This window comes from Crinia signifera, chromosome 1 (assembly GCF_055691185.1).
Source record: "Crinia signifera chromosome 1, ASM5569118v1, whole genome shotgun sequence".
In the NCBI taxonomy this organism is placed as follows: domain Eukaryota; kingdom Metazoa; phylum Chordata; class Amphibia; order Anura; family Myobatrachidae; genus Crinia; species Crinia signifera.
In genome coordinates, this window is record NC_139217.1 from 367471654 (window position 1) to 367486325 (window position 14672).

At 43.0% G+C, this 14672-nt stretch overlaps 1 long non-coding RNA gene across 1 annotated transcript in view; it reads right to left on the bottom strand.

Annotated features, from left to right (window-relative positions):
- Positions 1–14672, bottom strand: part of LOC146030671 (uncharacterized) — a 91551-nt gene that overhangs the window by 24275 nt on the left and 52604 nt on the right. The window contains exon 2 of the long non-coding RNA XR_014456167.1: positions 11681–11777. This is a non-coding gene — a long non-coding RNA (uncharacterized LOC146030671). The remainder of the gene's footprint in view (positions 1–11680; positions 11778–14672) is intronic.

The window sequence follows — 14672 nt, forward strand, 5'->3', positions numbered from 1 at the left end:
CAACATCTGATGAATGTTATATTGTAGCTGTAGGGAAAGGCTTCAAGAGCCGTAACTGCAGATATTCACTCAGACAGAACAAGGCCAAATCCGCTCACCAACAGACTTACTTATATGCACACTGGGATAAGAGTCCTGGAGTGACAAATTGCTTATCAGACAATGAGCATAGTAGCAATCTGCAGCCTTGGCAGAGGGTGATGCGGTACTTGTGTATTTTGGCGGCGCCCATCGCATCGCATACCATAACACATACGATGGTATGCGATGCGACGCGATATCGTACGATAGTGCACGATGGCATACAATTTTGAAATTGTATGCCATTGTACATGGCATACGATGCCATACGATGCGATGCGATTAAACATTGTATAAGCACCCTAATGGGTGCTTATACAATGTTAAGCACCCAAATGGGTGCTTACAATGTTAAATGCACCCCCACGCCACCCCCCACTATAAACGTGAACCCGAAGCGTGGCGAGCGCAGCGAGCCCGCGAGGGGCGGCGGTACGCGTCCTACGACCTTTTCATACCCCCACTATCCACGTCGGCGTGGAGTTGAGAATAGAATAGTGTGGCGAGCGCAGCGAGCCACCGAGCCCGAAGCGTGGCGAGCGCAGCGCGCCCCGCGAGGGGACGCGGATACCTTCACAGGTAAATGCGTCCCCTCGCGGGCTTCACAGGTGTCCGCGTCGCAACGGACACCTGTGAAGCCCGCGAGGGGACGCGTATAACTGTGAAGGTATCCGCGTCCCCTCGCGGGGCTCGCTGCGCTCGCCACGCTTCGGGCTCGGTGGCTCGCTGCGCTCGCCACACTATTCTATTCTCAACTCCACGCCGACGTGGATAGTGGGGGTATGAAAAGGTCGTAGGACGCGTACCGCCGCCCCTCGCGGGCTCGCTGCGCTCGCCACGCTTCGGGTTCACGTTTATAGTGGGGGGTGGCGTGGGGGTGCATTTAACATTGTAAGCACCCATTTGGGTGCTCAAAAGCACCCTTTAGGGTGCTTATACGATTTTTGGTCGTATAGGGGGTCAAAATCGCGTCGCATCGCATCGCATGCCATCGGGTGCATGGCATGCGATGCGATGCGATCTGTTCGTCGAACGACGGACATCGGGGGCGCCGCCAAAATACACAAGTACCGGTGATGCTGTCTTATAAGTGTTGTGCTCTTTGTTGAGATTGTATTCAGTAAGGGTCAGCAATCTTCTCAATAAGAACAACACTAGAAAGTTAATATATATGTATTATGCACGTCAGTGCTCAATGCATAATCTCCAGAGATGCTCCTGTAAATAACGCAGACGCGTTTCTGCACATGTGCAGATGCAGGGTGCATGCACCCACGGCGAACATTAGCATATGGGAATGCCCAGCGTTTCACGGGCGTTCCCATGAGGCTGTGACAGATATGAAGGGGGTGGGCAGCTGACATCACTGGATGTGAGCTGCTCGCCCTGTCCTCGCACAGTGCGCCCGCAGTTTAGAGTGACTATATAGGTCTCTATGAAATGTGTGCGCCGGAGAAATGATTAGATGATCGGCGACCATCGAATCATTTCTCCCAGCCTGCAAATGGATGATTATGTGAATTATCCATTCACAGTCACAGTCATGCAGGGAGTCATGCAGCGGACGGCGTCTGAAGGACTCGCAAGGCTGCAAAATCAGAATAAGGTCCAGTGTAAGGTCCACTACTACCTGTTCTAGGTGGCATTCTTAGACGGAGTGGAGACTCCCCGATAAACGGTCCCCCCCCAGGGGACACCCAAGGACTGGGGCTAAAGCCCAAATCAGACTGACCGCAAAGTCAGTTTACGGTATCACCAAGGTTAATAAGGGTCACACACATGGATACCTTCAATTGACTTTGCGGTAAGGTTGGTTTCCCAGTTCCCATTGACTTCAATGGGATGCAGCCAGCCAATCCCCAGCCAGAGTTCCTCTGGAGCTCACAGGCAACTGGCTGAGCGGATTCCCATTGACTTACGTCACTGGGAATTCCAGTCAGTTATGGAGGAGAAGCATGTGTTTGTGGCTCATTTTTTTTAACCCTGTGGATGCCTACATGGACCGAAAAGGACATATCTATACTGTATTATTTTTTTCACAGTATGGATAAGGGAACCGATCTTCGTGTGAACATAGGTAAGTATATGTATGTATGTGTGTTTTCATGTATGTAAATAAACGTGTGTGTACAACAGTGTGTGTGTGTGTGTGTGTATTTATTGTAGTATAGGTTCGGATGTGGAACTACAAGTCTAAGTGGGCCTTTTAAAGCCCCGCATGCTGGTATCTATCTATGAATGCAAGTATCTACAACATACAGATGAAGCCACTCTCATCAGAGCGGCTTCTGGCGTGATAAGCGCCATCCGCACCATGGGAATGTGGCGCGCATGCGTCGGGAGATGCTCATGCTCTCCATTCCCGGGAATGGAGTCATGAGCGTGCAAGATCCTCACGCATTAACATGCACACCATGCTAGATACCAGCGGCTCCATCTGTACATCAGTAGCAGTGTTTGAATTTGTGGGCAGTGAACCAGGTGCAAAAATATACTCAGGAAGAGGGTGACAGGGTCAGCTCTGATCAGAAGCCATAGAGTAATATCTATATATATCAGAAAAAAGATACCCAGCGCACAAGTCCTTTAGTATAAGGCAATGTAGACCACAATGATATCCACCATGTGTGCAGTTTCTTTCAACGGATCCTACCAAAGATCCAAGGATAGGTACTTGCAAAAAAGATAGAGAGAAACGCACCAATGAGCCAAATATAAACAACACTTTTACTTGTCTTTATGCTCACATACATCTTGGTCTCCACGTCGGACCAAGTTAGGCGTGGCTAACTTGGTCCGACGTGGAGACGTCCTTTTGTCCACCGGTGTATCCTGCACTTGCGGTTGTGTCCAGAGAGTGGTGAGCGCTGAGTCCGTGGTCCCTGGTCGGCGGCTGAGCGGCTTCCTTTCCTGCATATTCCGCAGATCATCTTGTGCTGAGATCGGATGTTACATGTGGCTGGCAAGCATATGATTTTAAACTCCTATGTATGTGAGCATAAAAACAAGTAAAAAGTGTTGTTTATATTTGGCTCATTGGTGCGTTTCTCTCTATCTTTTTTGCAAATATCTATATATATATATATTTTTTTTTTTTTTCATTGTGTGTCCGGCACTCCTCACACTACCTTGCCTGGGTGCCCTCCTTGGTGAGCAATGTTTCACCCATAGATAGCAGCAGAAGAATAGGCGTCACTCCAGGTCTTGCATAGCAAACAAACGTGGGTTTATTATGTGCTTAACGATCTATGCCGTTTCGGGCATCCGCCGTTCATCAGGGCCTGACGAAGGGCGGATACCCAAAATGGTTTAGATCGTTAAGCACATAATAAACCCACGTTTGTTTGCTATGCAAGACCCGGAGTGACGCCTATTACTCTGCTGCTATATATATATATATATATATATATATATATATATATATATATATATATATGTAGACCGGCACTTGAGTCTGCAGCCCCCTATAGGGGGGAGGGGGTTAATGGCCGGGTGCCTTCCAAAAGGAGTATATAGCACTGCAGGGGTTCCTATAATAGAAACCAGGCAGTACTCCACGGACTTCGTTCTTGGTATAAATCAGTGTTTATTCTCGCATTATCAACGTTTCAAAACCCCATTGGGTTTTTTCTTTAGGATATACAAACATGTTTAGACCTTTTGGTCTGACTGTGTCCAATTTGGCTATCCACTGAGTCTATTGGCGAGGACAGAGAAAGTGGGTCTTTGGTTGGTGCACCAAAAGAGAATTTAATAATAAAACATGACTATTATTGGTTTCATTACAATCATATGGGGGGAAGGGAAGTGGGGTTTAACACACTAGGTGTGCAGTCAAGCGTACACTTTCCCAAAAGCTTCTTCAGGAGGCCGTGTACACTCCTGTCTGATCTGACACGCAAGAGCGAGGTAATGCACAGCAGCACACCTCAGACACAGCTCTGCGGTCAGCACACAGGCTGTGGAACTAGCGGCTCCAGACAGCCAGTGGTAGCGCTGAAACGGGATCACACCCGTGTTCAGGCGCTTATTGCTACTGCATAGTGAGCCCCAGGAATATATACATTGTATCTGTTAATTGTTACAATTAACCCTCTGACGAAGTGTTACCACGAAACGCGTAGGGGCGTGGCTACGGTGACGCTCGCTGTCTGCTCCAGGCTGTCCTCCCTCCGTCTGCTCCCAGAAGGACCCGGCACGCTGTGTATCCTCCAAGAGAAGCAGCGTGGGCCGCTTGTATCCTGACTGTGCCCCGGACTGGTGTGCTGATACAGCCTGGTAACATTTATAAAATCTTGTGGTATCCAGCCCACTGCCGATGATATATTTGGTACGAGCATTTCTTATGGCTTGTATTCTGTGCTGTGTGCCCTTTTATCATTAAACTGTTTTATGCACTATGGAGCGCCCCTCTGTTCCTCTTTTCCATACAGATATATATATATATATATATATATTAGTTGGAAAACACTCACCAGACTCAAGATGAACTTAAAGATCGCTGTGTATTTTTTAATTGTGAAACATCCTGGTAATCATGGAAAAGTACTCAACGTTTCTGTCCTCTCGGGACCATGTAGCCATTAGTGAATAAAAAATAATAGCTTACATAAGTAAAGTGCTGGAGTGGAAAACAGGCTGCTCTCAATGCGTTTAGTCTCTTATACCCTATAGGTGAGGGTTGGACTTCATGATCTCCTGATGAAGTCCAACCCTCACCTATAGGGTATAAGAGACGAAACGCGTTGAGTGCAGCCTGTTTTCCACTCCAGCACTTTACTTATGTAAGCTATTATTTTTTATTCACTTTGCACTTTAAATAAAACTCCCACTTTTTATCCTAATTGGAGTTTTCTTTCATATGTAACCGCACGGCACCTGTGTTTGGATTACACACCCTGGGTACTCGTGGAGAGACACCTACAGTGTCCAATTTGCAGTCTGGGTAGCAGCCTGGTAAACCCATGATATCAGCAATTCAAATAATTATTTTGATGAGCACTAAAATCATTTATGCATTATGCACATTACTATATTTTGAAATTGTGACCCCCACTTATTACACTAGAGAGCGCTGTTTCTTATCTATTTTTCTAATATATATATATATATATATAGGCTATTTTTCAGCAGTATATTGTCAAAGTTTCAGAGCCCTTTATTCTCTCTCAGCCCTTATTATTGTATATATATATATATATATATATATATATATATATATATATATAATTTATTTATTTGCATATAGGTTCAAACATATGGTATGGGGTTCACACAAGCAGCTCATTCCTTTTTGGCTTTATCTCATTAACGGCAGGTCAGATCTGGTTGGATATATATATATATACAGATCATTTTATCATGGGACACATCATGCTTTTCATAAGTGGAGTAATGTGAATATAAATTGCTGCTACAATATTCATTACCCACATTCTCTTCCAGAGTATACATTTTCAATAACATTAAACTATCACTTGTTATTTACTGGGGTGACACAGTTCAAATCTATATTTCTCAGCGAAAAACAACTGCAAAATTTCAAACTCTATTAATGTGTCACGGTGGCAGGAATAAAACTGACAAATGCAGACGTGCAGAAAAGTAAAATTGGGGTGAGCCAGCCAGGCAGACGTTGCAAGTCAGGGGTTAAAAAGGAGCAGGCTTGTTCAAGCCTGCCCGCCATTTCCGGATGGAATATTTATCAGTTATGATCGGATTGCACAAAGATAAATATTCATGATGTACTATGACATGTATCAGTAACCTTTGCTGACTTCAGTTGTCAACTGCATTAATTCTTTTATACAGTAATTCTATTCCACCCGCAGTCATATTTATTGGAAAAAAATAATTTAACTGCAAAAATATTCTGATGTTTGATGTTTACAACATTATATCAGAACTCAGATGCATTAAACATAGTAATTTGCTTGGGTTTGATGCAACTGTTGCAAATTACTTATAAAATGTGTAATGTGTAATACAAACACACAACATAGCCAACACAAAGGAAAATATATAAATATACGCTGTGGAGAACAGTGACTAGTTTATCTTGGAAGAAGCAGCTGTTTGCGGAGCAGATTGGAACACTTAATTTCTTTTCCGCTGCAGAGTGCGTATGTCACAAAACTGTGGCACATCAGATTATCCTGGCCAAGTGGCAGAGTCCACCATAGCACTACCGCTGTAGGTAAGACACAAACACAAGTTCAGCATTTACTGGGCTGCAGTTTGCTTTAGGCTTCATATTAGAAGCACTTTCAGGGGGGGGGGGGGCGAGAGCCAAGTGGTCGCCCTCCAGTGGCCGGCGCCCTAGGCAAATGCCTAAGGCTGCCTAGTGGTGGCACCGGCCCTGATTGCTCAGTGTCTCCTTTTCTTCAGCGACCAGAGGTGGCTGCTGATGAACAGGTGACTCTGCCAGGGGAGCTGCAGAGGGAAACAGCTGATCGCAGGAGCAAGCTCCTGCGACCAGCGTCCAATCGGAGGTTAAACACTGAAGCGTGCACCTGGCTATTTATTGCTGCAGCACAAACAAATTAATGGCGGGGGGCACCCAATTCATAGTTACGCCACTGGTACTATGTGATGCGCGGGAGCGCGCATCGCATAGTACAGAATGGAGCCGAACACAATGGAGCGTGTATGGGCTCCTTTAGAGTTAGGCTGGGGGTGGGGATTGAGGTTTAGGCAGTAGTGCAGGGAAAGGGGTGGGGGGGAATTCGGGATAAGGTGGGTCAGAAGGTAAGTATACTTATCTGAACACTGTCAGGATTGCCATCACATGCCATTTAAGCAACGATATGGAAGCATCCTCCCAGCAACAGTTTTTCCTTGTTGGAGCCTTCTGACATGTTAGAGATTGTGAAGGAGTACCTCACACCATGTATCATGAAAACGTTATTTTCTGAATTAGTTTATGTTAATATTATTTGAAATACTTTATAAACATTGAGGTTAAAGACATCATTTAATTACACACTCTCATCAGGGGATTTTTTTTTAAAGCTTTGTCTATTCAACCATTAACTTTATTTTATACCTCCAATGACAACCAGATCCAATATTTGTAACTGTAAAGTAAATATTAAGTCCTTAGCATCAGACCAATGTCTTTAGAAGCACATAATAAACTTCCAAAAAAAATCATGGGTTTTAATCAATTGCCTACAATATAAACAACCACAAGCACCTTTTCTAATAAAAGTAGTAAACAATTTTTAAGTTCCCGATGGAAGCTGAACTCTGCTCCATGTACCGTGAAGTGGTCATTACCAGAAAATAAACACTGAGCGTTCACTAGATAGAAATGATGACGATAATTTCAAAATCACATTTGCAGCGGTAAACAGTTCTTAGCTGCATAAATGTAGCTCAAATGTGATCTTCCACCCCCATCCTCGCTAGGCTTCTAATGCCAAGAATTTCTGAACACATTAACTGTGCACACATATTAAAAGACCATTGGGTACTGAGGTTGTCCAAGTAATGTTTATTTGTTACAACTCAGTGTGTGACTAAGTTTTCCACCACTTCCATAAGCCATTAAAACTCAATGGGAAAGTAATATTTCAAGGGATATAGATGTAGATAGATATATATTTAAATATATATATACCTGGATATAAAACCGGGGTGCTAACAATGTCCCAACTGCGTAAACTGTGGCTATCTTGTAGCTAGCAATTATTTTAGAGATTAGATATGTTTTGTCGTGTAATTCCCAGTACGTTTTATATATTATCATATGTCCGTATGGACTTTATTGTGTTGGAAAAAGTCCAGGAAATTTAAGGAGCACATGGCGCTCCACAGATCGGCAATTAAGGCAGCTCTTGCTGGCAAACCAAATGATCTGCCAGTTGCACTACATTTTAAACAGCGAAACCATCCATTGCTCACTTAGATACCCGATTATCGATCATGTGGCGGATAATATCCGTGGTGATCGTAATAAAAAATGACTACGGTTGGAAGCACAGTGGATCCATGGGCTTAATACAGTCTCCCCACGGGGTTTGAACGAGGATTGCATGGAATACATTGATGTAAATTAGTGTCAGTAAATACTCTTACACTGTGATCCCTGTGTGTTTATAAACCTTGCTGACTTAGCTTTTGTTTTTATATAGTTTTTATATTGTTTTAATTACATGTATTGTATTTGTATCTCTCTTTATGTACAGCGCCCAGTTCCCTGCTAACATGACCCCCCCCCCCCCCCCCCCCCGTCTGGATTATTGAGATGATGCTGTGATACTATACCTGAGTAGTGTGTAATCGTTAATTTGGAGTGCCACCATGTACTGTGTTTGTATTGCGGACAACCTGTTTGACCCTTGGATGGCACCCTTTTAAAAGTAATAGGCATTTGGCGGATGTACTGTGGATATATATATATAGTAACGTGTTGCGGCCCGACCCTCACTCTCAATAATACAACCACCTCGGTGCCTTCTGGATAAGACTGGAACAAACAAGCAGGGGCACTCAAACGGATTTTTCTTAGAACTGTATTTGGTCACAAACCGAAAACCGATCCACCGATTGATCACCATCAAACCAGAGGGACTTAATGACAAACTACCATTGAATGTATTTCTTTAAGTACATGCCCATATATTAGAAGAGTTTCCACCTGGAAAAAGCGACGACAGCGGCACAGACCGGGCTGACATCCAATGATGACATTTCCTGCGCTCCTCATGGACACACTCGGACGATACCGATTAAGTCCACGATCCATTCATTCTAGCAGATTGACACGACCACAAAATGATACAGCAGGTTTCCGTTGAATGTGTGTTTTTCTCTTCTCCTCTTTGCTCTCACTATCACTTTATATATCTTCTATTATATTAAGTTTTGACCTATTTTATATGATTTAACTGGTGGACATCATGGACATACTGCTATCCACTGTCAAGATATTATTGAGATACAGATATAGATGTGCATTGTCTGTGGTCAGATACCATCATATTATACTCCATCATAGGGCTCCTTGCAATGTTAGTTTTTATCTTCGTTCACGTTAATTCTATGTTTATAGACATTTTTTGGCACCCAGTGGTCCCTTTAATATATACTGTATAAACTGTGCCACCTTAACACCTAGATACCTCCACATACGTGGGGACACTTTTTAACTGCTTTAGTAATTTTCCAGCAGTACCCCATATACGCACTTCAAAGATGTTGAGATATACACTTTATCACATAAAGATACTGCACAAGATTTAGGTTGCCACTAAAGTAACATGTTATTTGTGTTCATTTACAGTGTGCTCCTTCTGAACGTCCTGTGAACTCTGAGATCCGGCATGCAACAACTGTCTTAGTTACCTAGGAGATGCTTGCGCTCCACACACAGGCAGTTGAAATGCATACACTAGGAGGAAGTCAGCAGAAGAAGCTGATTCCTCATTTCCTGCCACATACTTCCGGGTACGAGTGCACCGGCTCTCGGGGGGCACCACCAAGTCTGCCTATCAAAACATCAAGGATATCTCTTGTTGTACTTAATGCAGGTGTCTGCTCTGGAAATTTCAAAGAACTCGGCTCCATACTTTCCCTTGAGGCATACTTCCCTACTTTGCTGCACCTCCTCCTTGCACTCTGTTGTGTGTGTCAAAGGGAGGCCTCCAGGGAAGCAGGGGACTTGCCCACCATTCCCGGGGTGGGGCTGGGAGGACCACCCAATATTTTGGGAGCCCTTCTGCCATTCCAGAATGTTAGTCAAGTACTACTTTAGGTGTTGGAAAGTGGTTATTGGTGGCAGTGGGGGGGGGGGGGGGGGTGCAGTAGGTTGAAGTTGTGCCTAGGATGCTGAGAAGCCTTATACCATCGGGACGGAACAGCACTGACATGATGGTTTGTGGGCATGACATTCACTCCTATTTAAGGTAAGCACTGTGTGTTGTTCTTGTTCTCGCCCACACCTTGACAAAGGGGCGTGTCAGCCCTGAAATGACCAAATACATTTCTAAGAAAAATCTGTCTGAGTGCCACTGTCATATATATATATATATATATATATAAGAGATGAGTGGGTTAGGTTCCTAGAGAACCAAATTCCCCCTGCACTTACCTGTTCCGAGGCTTGCTCCTTCACGCCATTTTCCGGATCCAGAACGAGGCTTAACGTCATCATCCCACTGTTTTTTTTTTGACTGACAAAAAATTGTGGATTGGTGAATTACTTGCCGATCCATGTGTGCCAGTTGATACAGTTTGGGCTTTTTTACAGAGGGGAAACTGCATCGTCAGAAGAAAAAAAGGTACAAAAATTACCGCAATTGAATAAGGATAAAACGGGGAAATGGAATAACCCATGTTGTAAAGTAAAAGAACCCAAGGTAAGTTGCATCATGCTTTGGAGAGAGATAAGGGTAGTTGTTACCCAAATAAACCAAATCAGCTTCTGTAATTTCAAAGACTGTTCTACATAAATGACTGAAAAAGCTGTCCTTGAAGTGACAGCGAAACGCGTTGGTGTGTTTCCAGGGACCTGTCTGTGATTTGTCAATATCACCCTGCCTAATCATCTGGACTTGCACTTATATCCCCACCTTGGGAATTTATACCTCAAGCACCTTTGCACTTTAGAGAGGATCCCTATTCCGTCTTGGTCCTCACGGACTGGGACACCTCCAGAGAACTATATGAAGTTTTACAAGTGGAGCACCATTTCCTTCATCAATACAGCCGCATCTTAGAGAGGATCCCCCAAGCCACCAAGTCCCCTCACAGGACTGGGACACCTCCAGCAGCCATAAAAAAGGAATACAATTTGGACTCCCTATCTTCTTTCTCCAACAAGTGCCAGGACTTCCTGAGTGACCAGAGCAGGTTATTTATCCACAGACAGGTCTACATGCTATTATTCTCCTTTCAAATTACTTTTATCATGTGTTTTTATTGTCATTTTTTACAATAAATGTGCATTATAATTTGTTTGCATCATTGAAAGAGCGCTGCACACACCCCTTCTTTCTTCTGCATTTTTATTAAGGGGTCTGACTAACCCTGGTTGCAGCAGCTCATATTGAGATAAACAGCCTTGATAGCGCTCTATACAGTTCACTGTATTCTTTGGTCCCACATAAATGATTGAAGCTGATTAGTTTATTTATGCAAGGGTTGATGCATCTCCCCCAGTCACATATTGTTTTTAAGAGTACAATTAAAAATGTTTTTAACTTTTCATCAATGCTGTTTTTGACTAGTAAAGTAGGTTAAAATGTTTTTAAGAAAGAATGAGGAGTACAGAGATATAGGGTTTTTCCCCCTGGAAATAAACCCTAGTCATATCAGAACAGTTTCATTAGTGTGCTATGATTATGCTCTGGTTTATCCAGGGACTTCTGTTTGGCTGATGAATATATGTAAGGTAATGGTTTGTAGGCTAAGCAGATGTTTCATTACTACTTATGATGAAAGTGTAATAGATTCCATTGTTATTATGATGTATGAAATGACAGCACATTGTATTCTGTATGAGTCTTGCCAAAATTTCACTCTTACTAGCGCAAGTTATGTCAAGTTGTCAACAGTCTTAAACTTAGTGCATTTTCCATCATAACTTTCTTCATACCTTTTGCATTTAACAAAGTAGTGACTGAAGTTATTTTTCCATAGATGTATCCAGGTGGACTGTAAATGTCGCAATCTTCTTATTTTTCCATTTCTCTCTATGAGTAAAAAGAGTAGATTTTAATCCATAAATAAACTTTCATAAAGTAGAAAATATTCATAGATGCAAAATGTACTTCCCTCTATTACCACTAAGCATATAACTTTATGAAAGCAAAAATATCACCAAAATATACTGTACAAACAGCCTTCTGCAGGCTGAACCATTTAAATCCACCCTACCTCAAGCATGGCTTTTCGGCAAAATGAGGGTACCATTAATATGAAAAGGAAAGAAAAGACATGTGCTGCCCCTATCATTTAGAATTGTCATTTTATTTATAGTGCAGCATTTAAGGTGGTGAGGACCAGGGTGCAAGGTGACTGAGAGGGCAAAGATTGGCATAAACTGGTGAGTGGGCGAGTAAATGTGATAGAAATGACGGTACAGCATGCCCATCCAGATCCCACCCCCCCCCCCCCCCCGTCATTTTATCCTGGGTCTGCCTCTAGAATGTACTATGTGTTATGTTTATTAAATAATATAATATTCCATTGTTATAAGATTTGATTTAATTTCATTTTAACTGTTGATGGAATTATTAGAACACTCAGGGCCTTATTCAGATCTGCGTGCATTCGCATGCAGTTCCGATGTTGGCCATCTGCGCATGCGCAGATGGGTATCTGTGCATGTGCAGGCATATGGTGCGTGCACCCACGGCGACCTTTCGGGTCGCCGGGTGTACGCACCCATGGCAGCGAGGGGGGGGGGGCGGAGATGGGCGGGGGGCGCCGGGCTGCCCCATTACCATATGGGAACGCCCAGCGTTCCATGGGCGTTCCCATGAGAACGCTGGGCGTTCTCATGGTAATGAGGCAGTGACGCTGGTGTGTGGGCCGGGTAGCTGACATCACCGGATGTCAGCTGCCCGCCCATATCACGCCAGCGTGCACGCAAATGTAAGTAACTCAAAAGTCACATATATCAACGTGCACGCTAAACATCATTCGATGGTCGGTGACCATCGAATGATGTGGGCGGACACCCCAGCAAAGCGAATGGATGTTTATGCAAAACATCCATTCGCTGCTGTGCGGGCGAAGCCGCACTTTGCTGGGGCCGCTGGGGAGCGTGCGTTCGCCGGGCGGGGTTTGGTGGACTCGCAAGGCTGCGAATTCGCAGCCTTGCGAATCAACCTGAATAACCCCCTCAGTGTGCAATTGGAATACAAAATGTATTTTTTCCTAACCACAATTACTCCTCCCTTTTAGCACCTGAGTGACATCACAAACTGATTTCAGCAGCTTGCCAATAAATGTGTTGTGAAATTATTAGTATCAGAGGCAGTTTTGACCATGTCCAAAAAAATCCATGTAGACATTACGGTGTAGACATCAAGACATGCTTGATATTCAGTACATGACCTACCCTTAAACTTTGCTATTAACTATTGTTCATGCTGTTATAAATGAATATTCGATTATTCCACTTATCTCATAGTACCTCTCCTGTGTTGTAGCAGTACTATTTTGCCTTATATTTTCACCACAATAACAAAAGAATCATAATTAGGAGAGGGGGAAAAAAATCCACGAGAGAGAGAAAAAAAAAAAGATTCATTATAACAAACTTCAAGTACTTCAAATGATGGGAGTGAATGGAAATGAGATTGTTAACTGCTGCTGTAATTGGATCTCTGCGTATCTCAGATTACTCATTCATAAGGCGAGACAATGGAATGTTTCCAGATACTTTTATGTACCTTTCGTGTTCTACACATTTTGAGAAGAATTAATATACAAATGTCTTCAGAGTGGTGGTATGTGAGTGCGTACAAAGAGCTTCAGTATCAGAGCGCAGGACCTAGAGGCATGTACCATCTGCTTCTTAACTATCTGAAAAACTCATTTTCTGTGCAGTTTTTTTCCACTGTCAACAAATTTTCTACGATGTTGCCAATCATCTTACATGATGTCTCATCATCATAGCCATCGCTTAATTAAAAAGAATGCAGAAAATTAACTTTTATGACTTTAAGCCATAGCCCATAAGTTACACATTATGTCAGCCAGAGTCTTCATATGCAGTCATTTGTGCAGGAGAGGACTCCCATTACAATGATGTAAAGTACACATGGATGACAGCCATTTAACCTCCAATCATCATGGTGATAGCTGAAAATAATTTTTGTTCTGTATAGTATACTGGAGATTGATGGCTCCATAAAGAGTTACCAGCAGCTTTTGACTAATTACCCTCACAGCGCCTGGTTAGAAACGCCCTTTGTATATATCTGTGCAGCCATTTAACCTACTTGCCCCTATTACAGGAAATGAATTAAATTTGGTCTCACAAACCTCCAACGGGCACCAGTTAATCACATCCTGCATTGGGTTACATTAAAGGTCCTAAATAGTAAAGTGCACCCCTAAACATTTCCACCGGCAATGATAACTGATCTGTTATTTTTTTTTAAATACAATTACACAGTGGGAATGTACAATCTTCAGACTTCATCAGACACTGCAAGGCTTGAAGGACAAATGCTTCTAAATAATTTAATAAAGATATTGTAAAAAAGTTAATTCCTATGAAATAAAAGTATATATATTTCAAAACCAATAAACATTGAAAATATTCTTTATTTGATAAATGTCACATTGAGGCTTGTGGCTACAGAAGTCTAACAGACCCTCGGTCTGTATTGCAATTGACACAAGGAAGTATGAACTTGGTTCAATGTACAGAAGGTGGAACGAGGGCTGTATAAGCCCAAGTGTAGTTAAGAGACTGCGAATTTGAGCTTGTTTTAAATAAAGTTGTTTTAAAATGACTAGGCATAGAAGGAGGGGTTATTCAGGGCGGGAAGCCCCACCAATGGGAGTCCTGGGGGGTGGCACCTTTGAGCAAGGGTATATAACCAGGGTTGTAGGGTATAATATCCCTCTTT